At 41.1% G+C, this 26,601-nt stretch overlaps 1 protein-coding gene across 2 annotated transcripts in view; it reads right to left on the bottom strand.

Moving 5' to 3' along the window:
• Positions 1-26,601, bottom strand: part of arvcfb (ARVCF delta catenin family member b) — a 264,389-nt gene that overhangs the window by 190,488 nt on the left and 47,300 nt on the right. The window contains exons 2-3 of one of the 2 annotated variants that reach the window (XM_050050471.1): positions 16,304-16,388; positions 15,695-15,801 (exon numbers count right to left, since the gene is read on the bottom strand). The gene's annotated coding sequence lies outside the window, so the exon portion shown is untranslated. The remainder of the gene's footprint in view (positions 1-15,694; positions 15,802-16,303; positions 16,389-26,601) is intronic. The other variant, XM_050050470.1, reaches the window with a different exon arrangement.

The following is a 26,601-nucleotide window of genomic DNA, read 5'->3' as shown; positions in this document are numbered from 1 at the left end:
ATATCGTAACATGGCTTAGATTTCTAAATAAACATTCACCTCGTCGCTAGATAGACCTACTCCTGAAAAACTCGTGCGCAAGGCTTTTTGTCCCTACGAGGCCACCGTCATTTACCCGATGGGAGGGGTGAGCGAGTGAGCCCTGCAATCTAGAATTTGACCACTGATGTCAATGTTTTCAACCCATTTTACACACTGGCCCTTTAACCCTCTGTTTTATGGGCATCTGATGTTATATGGACATCTGGAATGGTTTAAAGCGATATAATTTTAAAGAGGGTTTTAAAATTTGATGCTTATGAATTGAAATTGCATAGTTTGTCCTCAATATTCAAAACAGCCTTCCAAAGAATTTCATGATTAGTTTTGTGGGAAAGCAGCTGAAACTGCATTCAGCTGACATATCATGGGACAGTGGAATTCTCTGCAGCTGAGATTAGAAGCCATTTAAGACAAGTTGGGGGAAACTACAATAAATACTGCATATCAGTCTCACAAAAATAAAGATAAAGACACAGTGTTAGAGATAACGAATATGTGAGCACACACACACACACACACACACACACACACACACACACACACACACACACACACACTCTCAAACACACAAAATTCATCTCAGCATCTCTGAATAAGCTTTTACTTATTACTTACAATCAAGGCACGCCTCATCCAGCGCCTCAAGTTTACACTGCGTCTACAACAGTCTAATCCCCGGGCCTCTTTCACATAAATCAATACAGGAGTCAGAGTGCTGGTGCTCCAAAATAACTTGTGGAGCTCACCAAATCTAATGTGGGAGAGCTTATTGACACTGGAAGCACTGGAAGGTTGCAGAGTCCAAACACGATTTGTTTTGTTGTTATTTCAACTCATTGTATTCTGCCTCTGCAGAGAGACTTACACAGTCTTAAGTGTGATGATATAGGAACCGCCATGACGAGACTACAACCTCGCTGTTGAAGCCCGGGAAGCTGGCTGTGTGTGTGATTGGTATGTTTGTTCCTGTGCACACAATACATTATGTAGGATTGTGTGATAGCTGTTTTTATTTTAAGCTGTGACCTTGCAAACCATTGTCCCGGTAAGACTGGGACACTAACACAGGTCCAGACAGTACAAATGTTTCATCCAAAAACCCACCTGTTATATGCATATTTTAAGTTTGCAAAAAAGAAGAGAAAAAAATGCTAAAAGAAAAAAACATTGGAATTTTTTTATGCTTGGCTTAGGGTGCTGAATGTGCTAGGTCCACTGCACATTCTGACTTGTTGGCTTACTTAACTTTTTTAAGATAAGATATCCGCCAGTCAACCTTTTCTGATGTGCTGAATATGATGCAGTTTGTCTGACACTCTTAACCTGAATCGATTTTAACAGAAATATGTATGAAAAATTCAGTAGTAACAGTAGTTGCATTATCCTGGAGTGTTTTAGTGTAATAAGAGACTGAGGTATAAACACTGAATAGCATCATGAACTCAGTCTTTACTTGGCGTCCACTGGGTTATCAGTTAAATATTAATACACGCGAACAGACATGCAACACATCACACAGATGCAAATCATTCCTCTACAAGTTGCCCTGATTAAATGTGTTTTGATTTTATGATAGATACTACTCAGAATTATAAATATTCATCATTTGTGTTTTTATAATTAGATCCTGTTCTGTTTCATTGCAAAGAGATGATTGTGAGGGGGTTGTATGTATGTGTACATACAGTGCATCCATACAGATCTCTACATCTTACATGTGTTTTCTAGGGAGATGTATATATGTCAGAGTTGAGTAGGTGAGCATAAAATGAGCTCTTTATTATAGGTTGCATGTGGGTGGAAAAGCCTCCGGTCAGAGGTCTGTGTAGAGCTTTCTGTAGCTGCTGTCTAATCTACCATCACCTCCCTTAAACAGCATGTGCACGGCTTCATGCCAACACCGCGTCCTTGAATGTGTGACTCTTGTAGAATGGATAGAAGGTGGAAAAGCAAAAGAGCTGATGAGAGTGGGGAGAAGAGGAGGGAGGGTCGGGCAGAGAAATGATTCAAATGACGGTTAGATTTGTAGAGAGGCTCCTCATTAGCATAACTTCAAAACCTTGCCGCTCCAGTCTTAATAATACATGCGCCTTGAGTCTCCCCGTGAATCACCTCACGCGCTGCAATATTTCTGTTTTTCTATTTGTTATGAGCTGACGAGATGTGTGGGTGAGAGGCAGGAAAGGAAAAGGACAGATTCCGGCAAACACCCCACCCCATGCCTCCTCTCACTCACTCTCTCTCTCTCTCTCACACACACACACACACACACAGACCCTCTTCCTCTCCTCAGTCTCAGTGGGGCGAGGCAGTGGGACATCCTGATCTTTGGTTTATTAAAAGGGACCTTGTGTGTTATCTGTGAGGCAGACCAGTCATACCAATTAACATTCCAGTAAAGTGTTTCTGCAGCCTGAGAACAGGACGCTCAACTCCCTTCCTTCCTCTCTCTCCCCTCACAAACACACACACACACACACACACACACACACACATATATATAATTAAAAGTTAATGATACCCAACTCACACATGCAGTGTACATGCTTGAGCACTCACATACACACTGTACAGTACTGTACTGGCCAATTATACCAAAATACCATAATAAAAGTACATTCATAGCACACACATACACATAAAGAAAAAAAAACAGGGCTTTCGTGACAGATGAAAGCACACAGAGTTCAGCTGGCGGAAGAAAGTGATACTTGGGTTTCAAATATACAATAAAAAGAAGCATGAAGGTAGCAGGCTGTGTCTGGAGCCGACATGGGCAGAGTCAGCACAGAGAGATTTATTCTGGCCGGGCTTCACTGTGTCGCTCTGTCTACAAAGACACAGTGAAAAAGAGAAACAGATGGAGCTCGGCGTACTAGTAGAAGTCTTAAAAGAGACCAAGAAAAAGCAACAAACTGATTCACACATTATCTTTACAGACATGTGTGTGTTTACTTGGAGAATTTCTACGCCACATTCCTCATACGCTCAGTTATGTGGGTTACTGACTGATATGTAAGAAATGTTAGCATTTCATGAAATAATTTATAAAGGAATTTGGTCAATTTGATCCACCTCTAATACAATGTTGTTTGTATTCTTACAGTTAAAACTTTTATATATTTTTATATTAAAACTACAGTAGGTAACTTAAATAAAAAATAACTTTTTGTCATATTTACCGACACTGACAGTGGCACATGAGACAAATATTCTGTGAAGAAATCAGGTTCCTCTGGCTCTTCCAAGCATTCCTAATGGCATTTGCAAGAATACACCGCGTCTTGACAAAAACAGCCAATCAGGGCCAGGAGGAGTCCTTTTTTTGCAACTGCGTCATAGACCTTAACACCATCCATTTCATGACCCAGATAATAAACTGCTCACTGTCCACTGCTTAAGTCCCCCCACCTCTTAAACTTGCTGCTATTAAACCAGTGCTAAAAAAGCACAACCTGGACCCGGACATTCTCTCAAACTACCGCCCCATCTCAAACCTGCCCTTCCTGGCCAAGGTCCTAGAAAAGGTTGTCACCCAGCAGCTGCACAACCACCTCCAGTCTCATCACCTTTATGTGATGTTCCAGTCTGGCTTTAGACCCTCCCACAGCACAGAGACTTCCCTGGTTAGGGTTCTAAATGACCTTCTCATAGTGGCTGATTCTGGTTCCCCCAGTCTGCTGATTTTGCTCGACTTGAGTGCTGCTTTTGACACGGTGGACCATTGCATTCTGTGTCAGCGTCTTCAGGAGGAGGGAGTTGCAGGGACGGCTCTTGACTTCTTCCACTCCTACCTTTCAGGGAGGCTTGAATATCTGATGCTGGGAAATTTCACTCTAGCACAAGGCGTGTCACCTCTGGTGTCCCCCAGGGCTCAGATCTGGGACCCCTGCTCTTCTTAATCTACATGCTCCCTCTTTGTAACATACTGCGAAGACATGACATCAAATTCCACTCGTATGCTGACGACACCCAGATCTACCTTCAAACCTCCCCTGACTCTAATCTGGCTCTCACTCGGGCTACTAGATGCCTTGATGACATTTGCCATTGGATGAGTATTAACTCCCTGCAGTTAAATGGCAGCAAGACCGAAGCCATCCTCATCGGCAACCCTCATCAAACTAAACAGACTGGAATAACCCATATCACTATTGACAATCTTTCTATCCCCCTCTCTTCATTTGTCACCAGCTTGGGAGTAAAGTTAGACTCATCGCTGTCCTTTGATGCCCACATAAACCTCATTTTATCATTTGAGAAACATCTCAAAACTGAGACCCTCGCTCTCCCAAATTGATGCTGAAAGACTGGTTCATGCCTTTGTCAGCTCTTGCATCGACTATTGTAATGCTCTGCTGGCAGGCCTCCCCTCCAAAACCATCCAGAGGTTACAGTATGTCCAGAACAGTGCTGCCTGTGTCCTCACCAAAACCCAGAAAACTCAACACATCACCCCTGTTCTCCATGCCTTTCACTGGCTGCCAATAAACCAGCGGATAATCTACAAGGTTCTCCTGTTAGTCTACAAGGCCATAAACCATTCTGGCCCCGCCTACCTACAGGACCTCCTCTCCCCTCAATCTACATCCAAGTCACTCAGGTCTAACAGCCAAAACCTCCTCACTATTCCAAGCACCAGACTGTCTACCATGGGACACCGTGCCTTTTCCTCTATGGGGCCACTCTTGTGGAATAAGCTGCCTGTTTCCGTCAGGACCTCAGACTCCCTTGCCACTTTCAAAACTAGCCTCAAGACTTACTTATTCTATTCTGCTTTCAGTTAAGGCTGAGTTCCACTCTCTGCCCCTATGTTTTTATTCTAGTTATTTACTTGTTGTTTTGTACTTTTACATATTTGGTTGATTGATTGCCTGTTAGGTTGTTTCGCTGCTACTTATGTTCTTTAATCTTGGATTGTGAAGCACCTTGTGAAGTCATTTGACTTGAAAGTGTGCTATGTAAATGTAATTTATTATCATTATTATTAAAACAGACATTATCATTTTGGTACAGATTTTTAGTGTTTTTTGTCAGTGGGTTTATTTCCAGTGTCAATCACTGCTCGCACACACGCTGCGCAGCCCCGCTCCCTCGCTCACTCAGTGAAGCTCAATATCTTCAGCGTGAAGCAGAATGGCTTAGAAACAACCACCAGAATACAATTAAATGTCTAACCACAAACGACCAATGACCAAAAGCAAGCAACACTCAAATTTGTGTGTTTGTTTCTTTCATATGTTTTTGTTTGTCTGTGTGTGCTTTGAAGCAGTGATTCCAAAATGGTCCAGCCACGGGATCCAAATTTCTCCTTATTCATCAGTTCAAGGTCTATGCAGTTTAATATATTCATTGTTATACTTGCATTTGGCCATGTCATTGAGCTAGTTTGCCATCTCTGTCAAGTAGCTGTCCATAAGTCACTTGCTCTAAAGCAGGAAACCACACTACTGACTGTACTCTAAAATAAAGTGTGTTTTTGACAAACTTGACATGTTTGTGAGTCACTTGCAGTCCATGACCTACTTTTTGACTGTGACCCACCAGTTGGGAACCACTGCTTTAAAGCACTTGGATCAACTGTGTTTGTGTGCAAAGTGCTATATAAATAAAGTTGACTTGACTTAACTTTACTTGAGTTACTAAACTTAACATCAGTTTTAAATTCTTTTGGTAGCTGTAGCTCCCTCCACTTCAAAAAAGACACTCAGATGTTTACTCTTGTTTTTGTCTTGGGCTCAGTTTAACTGAGCTTGCTTTTCATCATTGCTCTTCTTCTGCCGTGTACACTGTTGTTGGCAGTGCAGCATGTGCATGAGCAGTGTATGACATGCATTAGAGACTCCTCCTGGCTGTGGTTGGTTGATTTTGTTCGGGCGTGGTGGATTCTGCATGGAGAAATGCCAATAGGAGCCCTGGGAGGAGCCAGAGGTACATGATTTTTTCCATAGATTGTCTGTCTCATGTACTACTGTCAGGATATAGTGACAGCATATTATATCGTTATTTTTTTAATAAAAGTGACCTACTGTAGCTTTAACAATGGATAACACAGCAGAGTGTATGTGATGGAGGCCACTCATTGTGACAAACCCACAGAGAATTATCATCTGAGTCTGCAGTTCCCCTCAGTTCTACTCTGCGTTTGTAGCATCTTTGCAACTTAATATATAGATTTCAGAATTGGCCTTGAAGATGTAAATAAAGTGCTGTTCTGCCTTTCTGAGGAGCTTTTTACTTTTAAATTAATGTTATTTCTGCTGAAGAGCAAAGGCTCAGTGCTGTTTCTGTATACAGGTATATGTGGCTTCTGATGGTTTGTTTGTACATATTGTGTATTATATTTACACATTACTCTTGTTTATCATAATTCGTATTTTAACAAAAGAACAAAAATGTCCTCAGACACAGAAGATTAAGCGCATATACCACATAAGTTATCTTGGATTTGAAGCCTTGGATCTTTGTTACCTGTCTGTTGTCACTCTGCACTACAATTAAAGTCCGTGCAAAAAAGATTTGATTCAGTTGGATAGCATTGGGGATTTTTATCCCTTTCACATACAACCAATGAATATATTAGTAGTCCCACACTGATGTATAACATGCAGGAGCTCAAGCCAGTTGGGAGACAATCAGAAGAAGGCAACTTGAGTTTCCTTCAAGAACAAAGCAATCCTATTAATACTGAGGCGCTGTACATTCCCGATTCCTCTCCTTTGGCGCATAAGACGGCGAGGCTTTATGTTCAGAGTTCTCATTTATCATTTTTGCCATTTTTGTAATGACAGGCAAAATGAAAACTGCGGCATTAAAACAGAATTACCAAGTCTCTGAAGAGCTGTAGTTATAAAAGTGAATTCATAAAGTGAAGGCTGTGCAGTTACAAAAGGGTACATACTTTGTCTAATGAATCTAAAGGCTGGCACATTAAAGCATCAGTGTTAAAATCCAACCATCTGGGATCGTTTCAAATATTCTTACAAAAATATGAGAAGGCATATTTCTGTTGATAATGGACTCACCCGGGGGTCAAGACACACAAACAGGTTCACAGCACCCTCTTTCCTCTCCACAGCTCATGTTGACCAACCAGGGTGTGCTAGAGCATAAATACACAATCCCTCACCAGCTTCCCACCACCCTGGCAATTGTGTTTTATGGAGCACCTGGTCAAGCCACCTAAGAAGTGACTATGAGTGCACATAGATATACTTGGGGCAGCTGTGACTCAGAGGTGAAGTGAGTCGTCCACCAATAGGAAGAGCGTTGGTTCAGTCCCCGGCTCCTCCAGTCCACATGTCTAAGCCTCCCTGGGCAAGATACTGAACCCCAAATTGTGTGTGAATGGTTACTGAGTAGCAGGTGGCACCCTGTATGGAATCCTCTGCTACCAGAGTGTGAATGTGTGCGTGAATGGGTGAATGTGACATATAGTATACAAGTGCTTTGAGTGGTCGAAAGACTCGAAAAGTGCTGTATATGTGCAGTCTATTACTTGTACTTTGATTCAAAGGCAGTTTGATTTGCTATGAGAGTGACAACCCAGCTTACCTGACCAACCCTCATAGTCAGAAGTCACATCTAAAAACCAGAGAAAAGCCAGTATGACGACATGAGGATTTCACATGAACACAAAGACGGACAGAATTCATGTGCCAATACATTGGCTGTAGCACCCAGAGCCTCAGATGTATTTTCATGACTTTGCACTGACTATAAGAAGAAACAAAAAAATACAAAGCAAAGTGTCACTAAAAGAAGCTCAAACTTTGTAGGATACCTGCTGGGCCCTTTAATGAAAGTCTAAACTACACTAGATGTGTTAATGATGCACTGAGATCTATAACACTACTTCCATCGGCGTGTGAGGCAGTGGGTGTGCGGCCCCCATCAGGGAGGCGTGAGGCATGAAGGACAGCCAGCCGTACACACCACTCAGGAGATCCCCAGATTAGTCACGCTCGCCGCTTCTCTGCCGCTGCCACCCTCTGCTGCATCACTGCCACGCATCCAAATACAGTCTCAAAACACTACAACAAGGGCAACGCTGCGCTACCTGCAATCATATGCACACACTGGAAATAAACAGCAAGCGTTGCCACAGCATGTGGTAGTAACTAATTATTATTGCAAATAACATAGCAACCAATGTGTTTGAAGCATGTAAGAAGTGCTTGGCAGCATGCCAGTGTATTTTTCTTTTGATGGGCTTTTTTATACTTATCAATATCCTAGATGCTTTCTTAATCAACTGAGCTGCAAAGCAACATTTGTAAAGTATCAGATGAGTTTTGAATTAGTCATGGTGTAACACAAGTTCATATATTTCATACTGCACATGTTCTACTGTGCTGATGACATTCTATAAATCAGTGTAATGCCATATTTGATGGGTTTCTTGTTACAAACAGCAGGGGGGTAGAAAACATATTGCCACGATGTTACAACAGCTTCTCATGGACATTTCTAGTATTTAGGAATCAAGTAACTTGCTGGAAAACTGCAAAATTCCTTTTTGTACGCAGCCATCGTTCTTAGATTTCCACAACTTTCTTTACACTCTCTTCTTTCACACTCTCTGTTGAAAGACCTCTGTCAGTTCTGTCTCGCTAACATGACACATGGAACTCCAGTGAGAAAAGACAGCTAGTACCAGTGATAATGCTAACGCGGACAGCAAAGCAAGATCTTGCAGGTAGTAAGAAATCAAATGTGAGTGGGTCCCAGGCCATCAACAGTCCGCACAGGTTAAGTGCACTCTCTTAACACTTGTAATGTAAGCAAAAAACAACATTAGAATATCTAACTTCCTGCTGTTTGCCTGCTGCACAGGTTAAGAGCACAGGAGCCCCTTTGTTCTGGATATTAGCATATAGGAACATCCTGCTGTTTGCCATTGAAATATATCAGAGTTACAAAAGTTTGCAGTACTCATTAATAAGCCACAAGCACGCAGTGACAGTATACATTGTTTTACATTAAAACAGGTGTTTCTCCCTGTCCAGTTTCTGTGCAAAGCCACCCATTGTCTTACTTAAAGCCAGGACTCTGACCAGAGTGTATGTTAACAGCTAATTATTTGATCTGAGTTACTGTAACAGGGTGTTTCCTTCTTGAGATAGTGTACATTTTCCACAAAGTACTTTTGCTCTACATGCAGTTTAAGGCACAAAAACAACTTGTCAAGTTGATCTGCTTATAAGTTCTCAGTATTGCTTAGACTTTCAATATGCTCTTGATCTGCTGCAAAAATCCAGCTGTGTTGTGTTTCCTGCAAACCATTTTCTATATCTGCATTCATAATCTCTTTGCTCTGTTATATTATTATTGCTGCTCCTATAGGCAGGAGTGAGGATGGAAACTCAAGCCCCGAAGAAAGAGGAAATTAGAAACCCAGTCAGGGTGGACGGTGACCTTTTCTGCCAGCAGACCAAGAATCCAAACTCTCCATACCAATACTACAGAGGCAAAGCTCAGGGGAATCACTGACACCGACTCACTTCACTGCAACACAGTAAAAGAAAGTGTGGCAATGTCACAAACTGAAGACAGCAGTCCTCCTGGGGTGGCGCCATAATTTGTGACCATTAATGAAACACCCACCATTGTCGCCCACGACGCAAGGCCCACTGGAGCTAAGTGCACATTCTCTCCCCACTACTCTGGGGGATATAATTATTACTGAGAACAGCTGTAAACATATGCCTCAATGCTATGCAATATAATTCTGAAAGGGGCAGTTGGTCCCAAAGAGTTTCTATAGTCTCCCTAATGTGGTACATGTGACAGAACAGGAGAATATTTATAGTGGCAGGTTGACTGTGCAGCAAATATACAGGAACCTCGGTTCAGAGTTACAAATGAACCCGACCACATCCATGTCTGGAGCCTCTGCAAATATCAGCTTTACACCAGCCACACCTATAGCTCCACTCTCATTTATTCTGAGGTCAAACATGCAATCTTCTAAGGAGGCTTAAAACCTCTTTTTCACTCTACGTGCTCTGCCACAGATGAAATGTTGAAAATGGCATGTTACAAGGCGGGTTAGACTGATTACCATAGTAAATGCAGACAGGAAGAACTTGACGGCTTTATCATTACAACCTGTAATTTCCTAAAAAGATTGCAAATTCAACTGTGGACTGGAGTTGACTGCACGGCTGTAAACCCATTTCTGCCCTCGTCTCAACCAATTCACAGTGCCAGATCCAGTCATAAAAGAGCTCTTCTCACTTGGTGTACATTAACTTATTAAAGTCGTTTCCCCCGGCCCATTAATATGCCCTCAGTGCATAAAATGATAAACAGTGGCCTCAGGCTAGTTCTGACACTAAATGAATCAAAATGAGTGATAAACAAGATCTGAACACTTCCTCAAGCTGAAAGACTAGATGACAAGAAATTATTTCAAAGGCAACATGGCCTCAATGGCACTTGGTAGCAATTCTTTTGTGGAAGTGTTGTTAATAAATCATTTTAAAAAAAAAAAGTGTGTATCTGCACTATAAAAAAAAGTGTGATTAACTTTAATAAATTCTCATCTATCTTAATTATTTGTAAAACAGGCCACTGCGGATCACTGGGCTGCAGGCCAGCGGTCACTCTTCCTTCAAATGAAAACAAAACACCGGTTTCTCAGAGGTGTCAGTGAGAGAAAGAAACAGAGAGAATAAAGTAGAGCATTAGTGAGAAAGCTTGGAGTTCATGGCTGTAGTCCTGCTGGCCCTTAGAGACAGTCTGTGTGACTCCTAGCTGAGGCTGCCTTATTAAAAGTCCTCCTCTGCACATTCAACACCACTGTCAGGAAAAGTAGCTTCAAAACTTTTTGGAACAATTTTCATTTTCACTCAGCTGGAGAGCACGACAGAGCTGAGCCAATTTATAATGTATGCTATTTGGTGAACACTTTTATCCAAAATAGCATAAGCAAGGGTGACCCCAGTGGGAACTGAAAGTCTAAATAGCATAGTTACTGCCTAGCTACTGTTTGTGTCAGTTTTTTCTGCTTAAGTCTACAGGTAGGTAGGTACATGTGACTGAGCTCAGACACCACTCAAACTGACTAGTTAAGCAGCCCTTTGTCTCTGCACTGTGGTGTGTTGGGTGAAGCACAGACGGACGGGAGGCCAGTATCTATTACGGTGCTGCTATTTACTGACTCAGGCATATCTCTCATGAACAGGATACTTGTTAGCATCACACATAACAAACTAGAATTACTGCCTTGCCTTACCCATGAAGTTGCAGTTACAGTTTACATCCATGTATGTGAAAACATGGAGGCTTCACACACATCTTCCCCCGGCAGTGCAGAGGATCTATACCATCAGCACAGTTTCAAGGTGGGCACCCAAGATTAGTGTCACCAAATGTCTCCCCCTCTGTCCCTGCGATATGACATTGAGTAATGGCCGGCAAACTGTTTTTGCAGAACATTATGATGTCACAGTGAAGCTGACCTATGACCTTTTGTATATACTGTAAAATGTCATCTGTTGAGCATTTTATCCTATCAGACATTTGTGTAAAATTTCGTCATTATTAGCACACTATTCTTGATTTATGGCCAAAAACATGTTTTGTGAGGTCACACTGACCTTTGACCAATAAATTCTAATCAGTTCATTCTTGAGTCCGACAGGATGTTTGTGCCAAATTTATAGAAATTCCTTCAAGGTGTCCCTGAGTGTTCACAAGAGGGGACGGACGGAAGGATGGACAGACGTACGGACAACCCAAGAACATAAAGCCTTCAGCCACCCCAATCACCCGCATGAAGGTGAGAAAGGGAACAAAAGGAAATCATCACATCTGAGAATGCCTAACCAGGAAGTATTTGGAAATTTTGCTTGATAAATGACTAAAAATATTAATGAAATATGAAATGAGTTTCTTAAAAAACAAAAATTCTGTGTGTTATTCAGCTGACTGTTGCAGCTCTATTCATAAAAATCACAACAACATCTGTGGTAGCCTGGAAATCCAGACTCAAATCTAGAAAGATTTTGAGTCTGGCCCTCACCGATACACCCTTCCTACCCAGAGCTCGCCTCTGTCAGATAGACTGATCTGATTGGTCCGATGGCGATTCACTGGGCTCTGCTCGTTGGGGCCAGATCCCAGTGCAGTGCAAATTAGAATTTGCTGGGGTTGGGATATTTGGATTTCCAGGTTACATCTGTGGAGCACTGAGCTCACAAACTACTTCAGCAAAGGTATTATGAACTGGCAAAGTTACACCAGCTGCATTTACCTACTGAGACAAAGCCACATTGCCAACTCTGGATTTATGGTGAATGGTGTGCTGATTGGGCATTAACAAGCCATTAAGTCAATTCCACATTGTCAAGCTACTGTTCTAATTTTTCACCAAAGAAAACAATAATGTGTTAATCATTCATTATATGCTAGTTTAAACTGTGCTGTCATGTTACATGCCAACAAAATCTACATTAAACTGACAGCATAAAAGTCTTAACAAGTTTCTTTCCTATATTTTGAAGTTTAACTACATAAAACCTGAAGAGAAGAGAGTTTAATCACTGAGTGCAGGTTTGGAGAGGTCATATGAGTTCACACAATGAATGCACACACAACGACAGTCCACCATAATTGGCCCCTTGCCAGTAGATTAATATGCATTCCCGCTCTATTAAAATGGCCTTTCTTATTGAGGCTCCAGAGAGTTAATTAAACAGATGCCATTTTGGAGGGCCAAGGATTCAGGGATAAAATTGCCTTGATTTGAGAGGCGGGACACTCGGATGGATAACTGCACCGTCCTTATGTCGCTGCACTTAACCTTCTCTGACCAACGTTTATTTGTTAATGGTTACACGCTAAGCCTGTTGTTCTAATTAAAGCTGAGACGAACATTATAACCAAAGAGCTGTTGCTGAAGTTTTCCTGAGAAAGGGCACGCGGAATGTGGTATTTAAAGAGAAAAATCTCTCTGGAGAAGATGCCATTCAGCTGTGATCATATACTCAAATACAAACAGCAGCTGCGTGTTGGTCGCTAGTTACAGAGAGAATGAGAGATTCAATAACACAAAGAGCACAACATTATTATTTATTTTATAACTGTAAACAAGTACATGATTTGGTCTATGGCCAGTGGCACTCCCAAAGGGTGGCCAGGGGAGGCCATGGCCAACCTGATACAATTGCTGCCCCCTACTGGCGTTGTTGCTGTGATGTGCTTCTAAGCTGGGGCAAAGTTAGGAGTATCTTTGTACCAATAATGTCATGCTAGCTTGTCAGAAAGGGGTCCAATAATGCTCCAAAGTTTGGAAATTCTGGCAAGGAAAAAACTGGCATGGCCATTTTTGGTGAGGGGTCCTTTGAACCCTCACCTCAAATGGATTCAGGGTAACCACGAGTCTCCCCTAAACAGGCATGCCCATTTTATGCTAATCCCATGCAGTTTTTGGGGAAAAAAACATGTAGTTTCTTGCATGCAGTATAAATGTGTTATTTTCTGTTATTTTAGTAACATTAACTGTAAAATAATAACACAAAGTATATCAGTATGCAGTTCCTTACTCTTTTACGTCCAGTGTGTAGGATTACGGGTGATATATTGGCAGAAAGAGAATACAATTTTCAGAACTATGTTTTCGTTTGTATTTAATCACCTGAAACTATGAGCCGAGTATATCTAGATAGGGAGTGGGTCCTCTTTTATGGAGTTCGGCATGTTGTTTCTATAGTAGGCGAGAATGGACAAACCAAACACTGGCTGTAGATTCCCTCTATAGCATTGGCTACCTGTTTCCTGGTTCTCCTTCACGCTTGGCACATGGGAGAAATTTCAGTTGATATCTGCAGCCTCACCACTGGATAACACTAGCTGCTACACACTCAACCTTTAACACAGTTTTTAACTAGTCTATATACTCCAACAGCATAAAAGAATTCCTGAAATTCAGTTAAGGCTTTTGTTTTTGGTGTGTCACCCAAAGATTTTCAGCTGCCCATTCTAGCCACCCCCATGAAACATTTCTGGAGGCACCACTGACTAGGGCTGGGCAATATATAAATATTATATCAGTGTGCTGATATGAGACGAGATATCATCTTAGATTTTGGACATCATAATATTGTGAAAGTGATGTACATACCAGACTGTTCTGGCTGTTCTATTATTTGCCTTTACCCACTTAGTCATTGTATCCACATTACTGGTGATTATTTATCAAAAATCACATTGTGTAAATATCTTGTGAGAGCACCACCAGTTAACCCCACAATATTGTCACAATATTATCACTGTCTGACATTTTTTAGTCACTTTATTCATCTGATGTAGCAATTTTATTTATCTATCATTATCTTTCATTTTTATTTATTTTTTTTTAATCTTTAATCTTATTCTATTTAATGTCCTTTGATTTTGTCTTGTGCTGCTGTGATCCTTGAATTTCCCCCCTGTGGGATCAAATAAAGTATATCTTATCTTATCTTATCTTATTTGGTCATCTTGATCTTTCAGTGAGTAAAACAGAAAATGCTGCTAAAGTTAACACTCAGAAAAATAAAAGATGAAGTCCTATTCAAATAGTTATGCTCTGTAATAAGAACCTTACCTTGCTTATGCAAAGCAATATTATATAAGGAGAACTCTCACAAGGTCTCCAGGAAGGAATAAAAATTGTTACGATAAATAATGTGCAGGCTCTAATTCAAAAAGTTCTCAAACATCATCCACAGAATGACTCCTGCTTGAACAGTGGGGTGCTTAAGGAGCAATTGAGTGTGTGTCCGTGATTTGACCTCTTAAAGCCAATAAACAGTCAGTCCACAGATGGCCACTTATTCCCACCTTGATGAATCATAAAGGAAGGATTTTGAGGGCTTAGGAGAGTTAGAAAAATATGAAGTCATAAACAAACTAACAACATTTTTGCTGTAAGTTGTAGACTGTTAAATGCAGGCAGTGAGGCAGCAGATGATAGTAAAGGAATTACTCAGCGGGTCTGTCCCAGAAGCCCTGCCTCTCAGGGGAATAGTGGAGAAGGCACCGACCGGGGGAGAATCATAGCCTGAGGGAGGTGGTGGAGTTGGGTTAATCTCCCGTACCAGTGCTTTCAATAACTGCATGTCAGAGCTTGGCTGTCTTTGCCATTTTGTGTGATTTTTTTTTTTTTGCAAGTCTTTAAATTTTCCCCTCATGTCAAGTCTTAAAGCTGATATCTCATCTGAGGCCAGGCCATAACTCCAAGTTGAGATGAACAGATGCAGCTCCAGTGATGTACTGCTCCCTCAAGAACAGCCAGCACTGTAGCTCAGTCCCATTAAACAAAAAGTACAAGACCGAGACAGAAACAAAACATGACCTGGAGCTGGGATCCACGTTTTCATCAGCCAAACTACTCAAATGACCAGTTTTAGCTGCCACAAACAAGATTAACCTCAGTGGCAAAAAAGGAACAACATAATGTGGCGACTCAGCGTTCCTGTAAATCAACAGCTAAAGAGAGTCTTCTTGTCAAAGTGACCGAAGAAAAGCCTGACCGTTTTGCTGAACTTTTTTTTTGGGGGGGGGGGGAACAGAGCTTCCACGAATAGGTTCAACTTCAGTTTACAGCTCCCGGGCAACCAACATCAAGGCGTGAGTTGTTTGTCAGGTGGCAACAAAACTTTACCTCTTTGAAAGAACAACATCAGTGCTTTGGAAGACAGTGAAAGCGAGGGCAACCCAAGAAAGTTGTTGAAAAGATCTTGGGCACATCTTGGGCACATACGGCAGGATCTGTGTAAGAAATCCCAAAATAGGATGTAACAGTGGAGATTGTGTCTATTGCTTTAAATCTGTTTTTATGGATGTTAAGTGGGGCAGCACAAAGAACTAACTTGTTCACTTCATTCTCAGTGGCAGACTGGGACCAAATGTGCCAAAAGAGGTATTAGCTACTCAGATAATCCAAGCTAGAAAACAACTACGTGTCAGGTTTTTTAAATTAAAAAAAAAATCACCTAAGAATGTCATTAAACAAGACATCAAAGTCATCCATTTTCTCAGTCTAAATGTTTGAGCCTGTCATTTAACCACATGTCGTGTCTGTAATCCATCATTTTGACTCTTACTTGATGTGCCGTTCATAACAGCTTTCTGGGGACTTTGGGCACATTTGCAGATGAGATTAGTATTTGAGAATAAAGTCTGACCACTGCTGTGAGTGCAGCACCTGTTATATAAATCCACTGGTAACAGTAAACCACAACACCCCTGTTTGAGAGGAGGATGAACTTACCTTTGGTTGAGGAGACAGACCCATACAAATAGCAGGACAGGCTGACATTTATCACCCCAGAGCCACCACACTTGAGATGCTGCACCTGAACAAAAGAGAGGACGACATTTTAGATATCCGTGTAAAGCCTGTAAATATACAGTGAGCATTAAAAGGAAACGTTTGACATTTTGGGAAATGCGCTTATTTGCTTTCTTGCTGAGAGTTAGATGAGAAGACTGATACCTATGAAAGAGGCACCAATCCTCTCATCTGACTCTCAGCAAGAAAGTAAATAAGCGTATTTCCCAAAATGTCAAACTTTAGAATTTTTAAATTTCCTTTTAATAGAGGAAAATACCAGCTGTATTAATGTGACAAAGCATATGGGAAATGTTTACAGTGTATAATGGACAAGACTTGAGAAGCAAAGTCAGATATCCATTACTACTATTTGGTATGCAGTCCAAAATCCCTGTGGAGAATATAACATGACCATACTACCTACCAACTACCTAGAACATCTGTATGAACAATAAAACTGAAATATCTCTCTGATTAAATTAGGATCAATGCAAAACTACAATTGTCATTCTCTGCCCATGATGATTATGTGACAATGTTGATTAATTAAGCCATATTACTGCATTACAAACCAATGAGAGAAACACTTATCAATGGCACAGAAAACATCACGCTCCAATTAGGAGTCCTGTCAGTGATCTTTGAGACCTTAAAGAGAGAGATATTTGCAATTAAAGAATACAGATCTCACAGGTATACCTGCATTAGATCTAATAGATTATCATTTATTCATCATCTTAGAATATACTACATATAAAGTGCAGCAGGGACAACATTTTATTGTAGGCTGGCCTGGAAGTTAACATCGCAGTAGTTCCCTCCTCAAAAAGCCTGTGGGATTTTTCCATTGGATTCTTGCATTATTGCAGAAAATAAGTTCTGTCAAATTTCTCAAAATAAGTTCATACTACTTACACGTTTTGTTCAGCAAGATTATGTTTTTAAAGCGTAAATGCAGTCACCAGAAGTAAAAAGCTAATGTTAGTCTATAAATGAACTACGCCACATGCCTATGACGTGCAAAAATGCTGACTAATTTACATGTTTTAGGACTTATTCCTGCATCACTCCATTACTGATAGAGCAGTGCATTTAAATCTGTGTGTCTGGAATATCTTGAGGAGTATGCTGCAGGTCTGATTTGAGATATTTCCATGACGATTGGGACAATTTTTTCACAATCAGAATCCACTTTAACTGCAGTGAATCAAAACTATCACCTTAATTGAGTTAAGCCAGATAATTATTTTCCTGTTGGCTTCGGGCGGGGTGAGGCAGGTTTTACTGCACATTTTACATCCTGAAGCTGCTGAGTGAAGCCCTTCCACACACTTTCTCTGGCCCAACATGTTATATTGATAATAACATCAACATACTGACAGGCTGTTGTTAAAAAAGAGGCTCCACCATATAAGAGATTGACAATATTGACTGGCAGCTATCAGATTTATAATTTAAGACAAACATTCACTGCATGAGTCTGTCACTAGTCTGAATAGGAAAAGGTGCTGGAGAACCTTCATGGTAGAAAACACACCCAGCATGAAAAGATGAGAGGTACACAACAGAGAACTGCCTGAATAAAAGCTATGAGAGGCGCATGAGGACAGCAACAGACCCAGACAGCAGCATGGGGTGGTGAGTCTCACGTCCTGTTTGGTCAGGGGGCGAGACCATGACAAGATACTGACAGAGAAAATGCAGGACCTCCAGCTGAGTACCTGACGTACCTCTCTATCCTTCCTCTCTTTCTCTCTTTACTCCTACTCCTTTAACTGTGTTTGCTGAGCACTATAGGCTACTTAACATGTGAAAGGACACAAGCAGGAGAATCTAAGAACATATCCCTGAAAGCTCAACGCACTGCAACTATACAAGACATGAGCAAATACATAAAACACAATCAAATAACGAAATCCTCACCAGTCTTCAACAATTCTACAGCACATATAATGCACTTATGTTTCACAATTTGCCAGTGTTACTTCAGCCCAGTGACAAGAAGAAAATCTTGGCATTGTAGGTTTCTGCCATGAATACGTTCCATTTGCGCATTTTTCACATCAATGTTTCTAAAATGACAAAGTGTATGAGCTAATTTTGTCATAAGTAGGTGGATGGGTGGTTGAAGGCATGACACCAACAAAACCAGTTGTTTTTCAGGCAGTCATTGCTGTGTTTCCAGCAGCTCTTTAGCCACCAAATGTGGATGTTCTTAGCAATCCCTGGATCTTTTTCCAGCAGCTTTTTCAGGGACCTGTCGCTGTGTTTCCTGCAACGTTTTTTGCTCCCAAAGCGTGGGTGTTTTTTAGCAACCCATTGCTTTTTTTTCCAGTGGGAATAGTGCCATGAACAATGTTGTTTTTTACTGAGACATCCCTGCTTTTTTTTTTTTTTTTTTACCTAAAACCAGGTAGTTTAATTCAAAACACGATTTTTTTCCTAACCATAACCAAGTTAACCACAGCGTTGCTGAAACAAAGTAAAAAACAGATAAGCTTCCAAATAATTATGACAGAGATTTCATAACTGTGCTATCCTCTAATTTAAGTCTTTGTAATTTGTACAAATCATATAAAATAGTCCAACATTTTCTGGTGCATTGCAGTGAAGGAAAAGCACACCCAAAAACTCATTTTCAGCGTCTAGTAAAAGCCTGTCTTGCTGAAAATGTGACGACATTTACAATTCCTGGGAGGCCTGCAAAGGAAAACTGACAGGAGTGCTTGCAAGCGGCGGCCTCATTCAATGGTATTGCTCATTCTGCAGGATCTTTTATGTGACACCATTACAGCTGAAGCTTTTTTTTTTGTTTTTACAAAGGGGGTGATTCAATGCTTTATGAAAAGAACAAAAAAAATTGTTCTACAGAGCAAGCAAATACGGACTTAAACTTCCTTTTCAAGAGCCCCAAGGGGCAGATTAGTTAGAAACAACGGCATCTTAGAAAATGGATCCAACAATCAGCGGCGGCATTGGGCTGAGTCATAATTTATTACCCATGCACGCTTCACAGTAGCGCCTGTTAGTGTGAGACTCAACACTGGGCATCAGACTGAAAATAGATGCAAGAAACTGGAGCTGGGAAAACGATCACATTACAGCATTGTTGGGCTTCTATAAAAGCACATGACATGTTTGACTGTAGCTCTGTGGTGTTTAATGGTGGGGAGGGTTTTCTTTTTGTTGTTAATAGAGCACTGTCTGATGCTCATGTTTCATTGCCCTAGAATCACTGCCTTCCTCAGATACAAAGGAACAGCTTGCTATCAGCCTTCATATCGTCTATAACCACACGAGTATCGCAAGGTCCTTGTAGTACTCTGATTTTAATGAGCAAAAACACATCCACACACAAAGCTAGACTTAAGAAGAATGGAAAACACGATTCCGTTTTTACTGACTTGAAGTGGTCAACAAAACTCACCCCTACTGTCTATTTTTTCTGTCTCTCTCCCTCACACACACACACAGCACATATACAGAAGTCAGAGGCAGGCAGCTTCCATAAATAGAATGGAAAGTAGGCAAGTGGCTGCTGGGAGTGGCTTTTACTGGGAATATGATCGATTAAAAAGCAATTTGCTCCTCCGCTCAGGCCCTGCACTTCTAAATGACAGCCCCCCACAGTCCAGATGGAGCTCTGAGGGGTCGGAGTAGCCGGCCTGCCCCGCCTGCTTCCCCATTGCCCCCCCCCCCTTCATACGCACACACAGCCTCCACTCCCAAGCCCGGGCCTCGGTTACAGTCTGGTGGGCACCTGGAAGGCGACCAGGCAGAAACATCCAAGCAGCCCCTGCTGGTCTGACAGAGAACCTAGACTTTGTTCTAACACACCGTGTATTTGCGAAAGCTGAAATGGAGAGGAGAGGGCAGCTTAAGACAAACAGGAGCAGAACGCCGCACAGCACAAAGTCAGACCAGGCAGGAATTCAATTTAGTAGTCAGGGTGCACTGGACCAACACCTGCCTGCCTATACAGCCACTACTGCAAAACACACAGTTTAGACACAACTGTAACGTGGTAACATTGGCTTTGTAGAATCATATGTTATGGTTTCTACTACATTTCTCAGCATGATCTTTGAAGTGAGAAACTACTGTCCTTACTTTACTTATTTCTCCTGGAGGGTGCTTTTACTGCTGCGGATCCTCTCTTATCTTCATGATAGCCTATGCACATCATTGTGAGTGCATTGATATCTTAAGTGCTGGTCATATTTGGTCATGACGTAAGATTACTTCTATTCTGAAAAACATGGCATCTTTACACGACTAATGAGAGGAAACTTTATCATAATTGAAATTAAAATTGTGAGTTTTATGGTAGTTTGTAATCACCCTGATAATACAGCACCAGCTAATATTTGATTAGGTTGTACAGATATTGTAATGGCAATCCATTACATTACTATTTTAATGACAGAATCAAATCTTACTATGCTCTAATGTTATGCTGCACCAATCCATAGCACCACAATTAGAGCCAAAAAAATGATTAGATTACTCAATTAGTCGACAGTCAGGAAATTAATGGGCATTATCTTAATAGCTGTTGATAGACAGAGGTAATTTCCCCATAAAAATACCAAACATTGCTGGTTCCAACTTCACAAACATGAGGATGTGTTTGTCTTATTCTCTAGATTCTGAAAATGTTGTGATAAGATTTCACTATTTTCTCACAGTTTTTTCACCATTAACATTTTATAGATCAAAAACATTATTTCGATTGAAAAAATAATCGTCTGGTGCAGCCATACCCCAAATTCCAGTACGTACAGTAAGTACAAAGATATACAGTGCAACCCCTGGCCTTGAACATGCTGCATGTGTGGCTGATCACTTACTGGGAACAGAGGCTGGGGTGAAAATAAAATGGGAGGAGGGTAAGACAGAGGGCAGGAGGACCATATGGACCCTGGCTGTACAGTTTGGCTGGCTGCATGGGGGCACTGTTTGGGATAGTGGCCCAATAGTGATCCTGCTGTCACTGATGATAATAGAAAACAAAAATGATCTGTGTGCTCCAGATTATGGACAGTTGAGTGAAAAGAGAAAAGGAAAAATCTTAACAAACTAAAAACCATTTGTCAGAGATTGAAGAAGATGTATTGTAAATATGATCTGCATTCATAACCATTGACACCATACTTATCCATTGACTTAAATGAATGTTGTCACACTGCACATTCTGTGAAAGAAGCTGTTTTAGTTTCATAGCTGTAGCTGAGAAACACTTAGCGTTTAATGGCAGAAATTTCCTATCCACATCAATCTGCAGGGGTTCCACTGCAAAAGCACCTCAGTGACAGACCTAAGACATTGACGCTATTTTGAAGTGCCAGGGAGTACGTTCTCCGTTACCATAGGAACACAGGTAGTAAGTGGTGGTGATAGTGGAGACAGCTAAATACACACAGTCAGCTGCCATTTTTAAAATGGTGTGAATTTACTGGCCAAATAAAGACACCAATCACTTAAACTGATTATTAGACAGACCTGGTCACGCCTTTCATCTTCCACATTCACTGCATTGATTTTCCCATATGACACAGGATTCAAAGCTGCAGTGTGTCTACTTTTCTGGCTTTTCAGCAACACTTCCCCTGATTATCCTCACTGTCTGCAGCTCTTGGCTTCAGCAGAGCTTGGCTTCAGACCTCTTCAGACTTAGCGGCTGGAGGTTAATTGATACTGACAGATGACGTAACAGGGAAGTCATTTGCAGGGAGATCTGGCTTCTTTATCAATGACGGTACTCCTCTCACACACAGACAGAAGAGAGGGAGTTAACAGATGTGATTCTGTCCAGAAGGCTCATGTTTCCACATGCACAGTGTTAGTGGGCTAATGATTTAATCCATAGCAAAATGTGTAAGGTACAGAGTTTGGACCAAGTCCCTGTTTTGCAAGTCACAAGTAAGTGTCAAGTCCTTGCAGTCAAGTCCCAAGTCAAGACAGGCAAGTCCGAAGTCCTGAACTTTGAGTTTCGAGTCCCAAACAAGTCATAAACCAAATGTAACCATGTTAACAGAGTCATAACTTTAGCTAGGCACAAGCTCATTAACTATGTTAATATTATCCTCGACTTCAAATGTTGAACGAAGCTAAAAAGTTGTTGCATTTCCATCTGTAATTTTAGACCTGCACGTTTTGCATATTGCAATTTGTCGTTTGGGAAAGGCTAATTTTTTTTCCAACTGGCGCTCAGTGATGTAACGTTAGTTAGCAGCTTGATTTGATGCTTTCAGATTGATCAAACAATGAAAATCTGGAGAATTAAGTGTGATTGCTGGTAGTGTTAGTAGATTCAGGAAATTAAGGGAAGTGAATATAGTTGTGGTACACTTTTTAAATAACATAGTTTTGAATGTTTGGAGTTGGGGGAGGTATCAAGTATTTTCAAGTCATAAGGCTCAAGTCCAAGTGGCATTTAAGTCAAAGAGTTATAAGTCTTTTTTGATTCTGTCAAGTCTAAGTCAACAAATTCATGACTTGAGACTTCCTCAAGTCCAAGTCGCGTGACTCGAGTCCACATCTCTGGTAAATTATAAACATTGTTCATTTTCTGTGATACAGCAGTGATACTTATCACCTTTCACTTTTAAACTAAACTAAACTTAGCTAGCCTACTTAAATTCTACTTTTATCATTTCAATGATGATATGAAAGAACTGAAGCAATAGTTTGACATTTTGGGAAATATGCTTTATTGCCAAGGTAAGAAAAGATTCTCATGGCTGTATGCTTAAAATGAAGCTACAGCCAGAAGCTGCTTAGCTTAGCTAAGCATTAAGATTGCAAACAGGGGGAAACATAGCTTAATTGCCTTGTTAACTGATTGTAAAGCACACTTCATTTATTCAACTAACCAAAACCGTCTCTAGTCTTTCAGCTGCCTGTCCAACTAGTAGAGACTGACATCTGGTGGCGCCAGCTGTGCACTACAGCACATCGCCCCAATGCAGCATCTCTGTATCAGTTTAACAGAAAGACGAGTGTTTGTATTTTTCATGGTATTAAAACTAATACAATGAGACTTTGTAGATATACTGGTATACCATGATATTGTGATACTAGAGTTGGGTCGATTACTGGTTTTGCTGGTCTACGAGCTTAAACCGATTTGACTTTATGTAAACCGGCTGAACCTTGACATTTGACATTACGACACGTTCTGGAAAATCAAAAAGTAGCCTACATCAGCAACCTGTGCTGATAGGGTCACAGTGCTAAATCCAGCATCAGTTTTTGGGCTGACGAGAGGAGACATGACAGAGTTGTCTCTCAAGAAGACTAAAACTGCACCAATATGACAACATTTTGGATTGAAAGGCAATGGAAGAGGTGTCTTAACCGGCTGCTAGCGCTGTTTTCAGCTGAACTTTCTTCAGACGCCCTGCGTCTACTTATACCTGTTTGTCGCCTTAAAAACACCATTGATATGGGGAATTATCTCTATGATACGTCCTTCTGTCTCTACAAAAACCTAAATCAAGTGGAAGCTTGTTGGAGGGAGATCACTGACGAGAGGAACATTTCTGATAAGGTAAATGACCACCGCTAATAAGTTAGGCTGCTTGCTGTTGGCTATACTGTATGTGGCTTCCAGTAAATATCACAATATAAAATTTGTTTTTTGTTTTATTAAGTACATTACAAACGTAGGAAGACAGCAAGTAGGCTACTCACCCATCTTTTAAGTGCTTACATGTCGAGTCTGATCTCGAGCACACAGCTGATAGGTACACGGTTTGTTTACATGACATAACGGAAGTGCATATCTAACGGATTCAATGTGGACAAAGAGCTCCAATGTTACACGATGCCACAGGATAGTCAGATGCTAGTTTTCTGTTGTGACACTGTCCCCATGTTCCATTTACACTGGCCCAAGCCTATGAGATAACACCCAAGCCTAGCTGACTGTTAGATTTATTTATTTCCTTAAAATTTTTATTATCACTGCAAGTTGATGATGCAATATTAGACTATTGCTATCATGCACTCTTGGCCACCATATTCGAGCAGTGGAAGTCTAAAAGCATGCCAGCCCTATTTCATATGATCATTTACCTAAAGGCTACTGGACCTCTGCTGCCAAGAAACACACACTTCAGCCGGCGTCTTTTGTCAGTGACTCAGTGACTTTGAATGGTTGATCAGAGGTCCCATGAGTTCACTGCTAATGGGATCAAGGGATAGTGAGGGTGGGCGAGTAGGGGTGGGGGGTCTTACTGGATTTCCGTGAGGAGAAACAACCAGAATTAAAGCCCCTCTGGGAAGACAGAAAAACCATAAGAACTTTTGTTCCCTCATCTTTTCACCCACTCACAGTGGCTGGCTGATTGATATTCTTATGAATGTTAATACTAAAGCACCTCTTCCAAAGCTCACCTTGACAGAATTGATTTTCCTCAAAAATAATTCAGCCGAGGCATAATGGAAACTAGTAAAAGTGCCTCAAAGGCTGGATTCAATGGTTTTGAAGTGAAAAAGTTTCTGCCGTGATTCCCTTCGGTGTAAAAATGACTCTCTGTAGACTGCAGATCCAATCTTCAAACTATAGAACAGATTTAATACAGGTACGTCTACGTTTGACTTTATGACCTATTGTCTCCTGCTCCTTCCTCAGACATAAAATATTCATTCATCTTGGTGCACAGATTAATAAGAAGCTTATTGCTGCTGTTGCAGAAAATCCTCAAAACACTCATTTCATTTTTCTGTTCTCAAATTAACATAGTTTTTTATGCATCATTTCCCGACTCTAGAGCCTCACAAATCCCAACACATGATACAAACACAAAATGCATGATTGTCAATCTGAAAAATTAAGCTTTTACTTTTTTGAATCAATGAAACAGCAGCTACATGAAAAATTCAGGGTTTCCATTTAACCTCCAATCTCACCTCTGATAGTTTGGAAAATGGATACAGGCAAAGAGGAGTGGACACTTCCACTTGATATGGCATTAAAAGCAGCAGTCTCTCCTATTATGGCTTATGGATTAGCCAGTCGCAACTCTCCCACACACACACGCACGCGCACACACACACACACAAACACAGCTTTCTCTGGCACAAGCAATGTGTCAAACAATAGTTGCCAAGTCTGCTGCCTGCAACAAAAGATGGAAAGAATTAGAGAAATGGAAATGGTGATTCAACGCCGTTATGAAAACTGGAGCGCAGCGTGCTATGACAGAGTGAAAACCCATTCAGTCTGACTTAATGCTCCGTGGAATCTCTTCCCCCGACCCCCCATCTGTGGCACTCAAAAATGCAAACAAAAATCAACTGTATTGTCCCTGAGTTTTTATACACATACACACACACACCCCTCCCTTTGCTCCCAGTCTGTCTGGCTTCCCACATTTAAGATTCAATATTTAATTGCCATGTCACCCCTGCTGATTGGAATTTGAACACTGGTACGCAGCAGTTATTCAGGAGTCCTGAGTCAAATATATAAATGTACAAAATATTAGTGCAAAGATGAGGTGAATTCAGGTAAAAGCCATTATTCTCTATTGACTTCCTTTGCAAAACCTATACTTGTCACAGAAGAGAAGCAGGCGAGTTAGATTTTTAAATTGCACAAAAGGGGCTGCAACTCAATATCATGTCCCACATATTTTGCACATTCAGTGAATTTCGGTCCATTTATACCCTCGGCCCCACTTCACCTCACCTCTCCTTTCACACCCAACAAAGTTACACCATATTGAATTCTCCCAATAGAAAGTGCAAGTGCAGACCTTTCTGACATCTATTTAAGCCTTCAGCCATATATCTGAGTCTGGGACCCATCCAGGAGCGGTAAATACCCGTGCAGAGGCAGCGGCGCTGCAAAGCTACAGAGGAGATTGGTATTCAGAGTGGCACCTTCCAAAGTTGAAGCTGCATAAATAGCCCAAACTATTACATAAAGGTAAACAAACCGCATTGTGCCCAATCATATCAGCTCAGTGCTGTAGCAGGTGGATAAACTGACACAGCCTGCTCTGCTCATCAAATGATATAATACTATGTTTTTTGGCTTTATTAGTCTTTGTGGCAGAGCAAGGGCCGAGAGCTGTCGAGATAGAAGCACAATGAGAAGACAATAAGGGAGCAGGAACAGAAACATGGCAGAGGTAGACAGCAAAATGGGCCAAGCGACTCAAAGTGAGCTGTTTTAGTCTTTCAACAGTGCCTTCCTTTGCCGGGTAGCAAAGCGGACCAAACTG

Source organism: Epinephelus moara, chromosome 8 (assembly GCF_006386435.1).
Source record: "Epinephelus moara isolate mb chromosome 8, YSFRI_EMoa_1.0, whole genome shotgun sequence".
Lineage (NCBI taxonomy): Eukaryota > Metazoa > Chordata > Actinopteri > Perciformes > Serranidae > Epinephelus > Epinephelus moara.
Note: the sequence above shows the minus strand (reverse complement) of the source record. Positions and strands in the feature narration are given on the sequence as shown.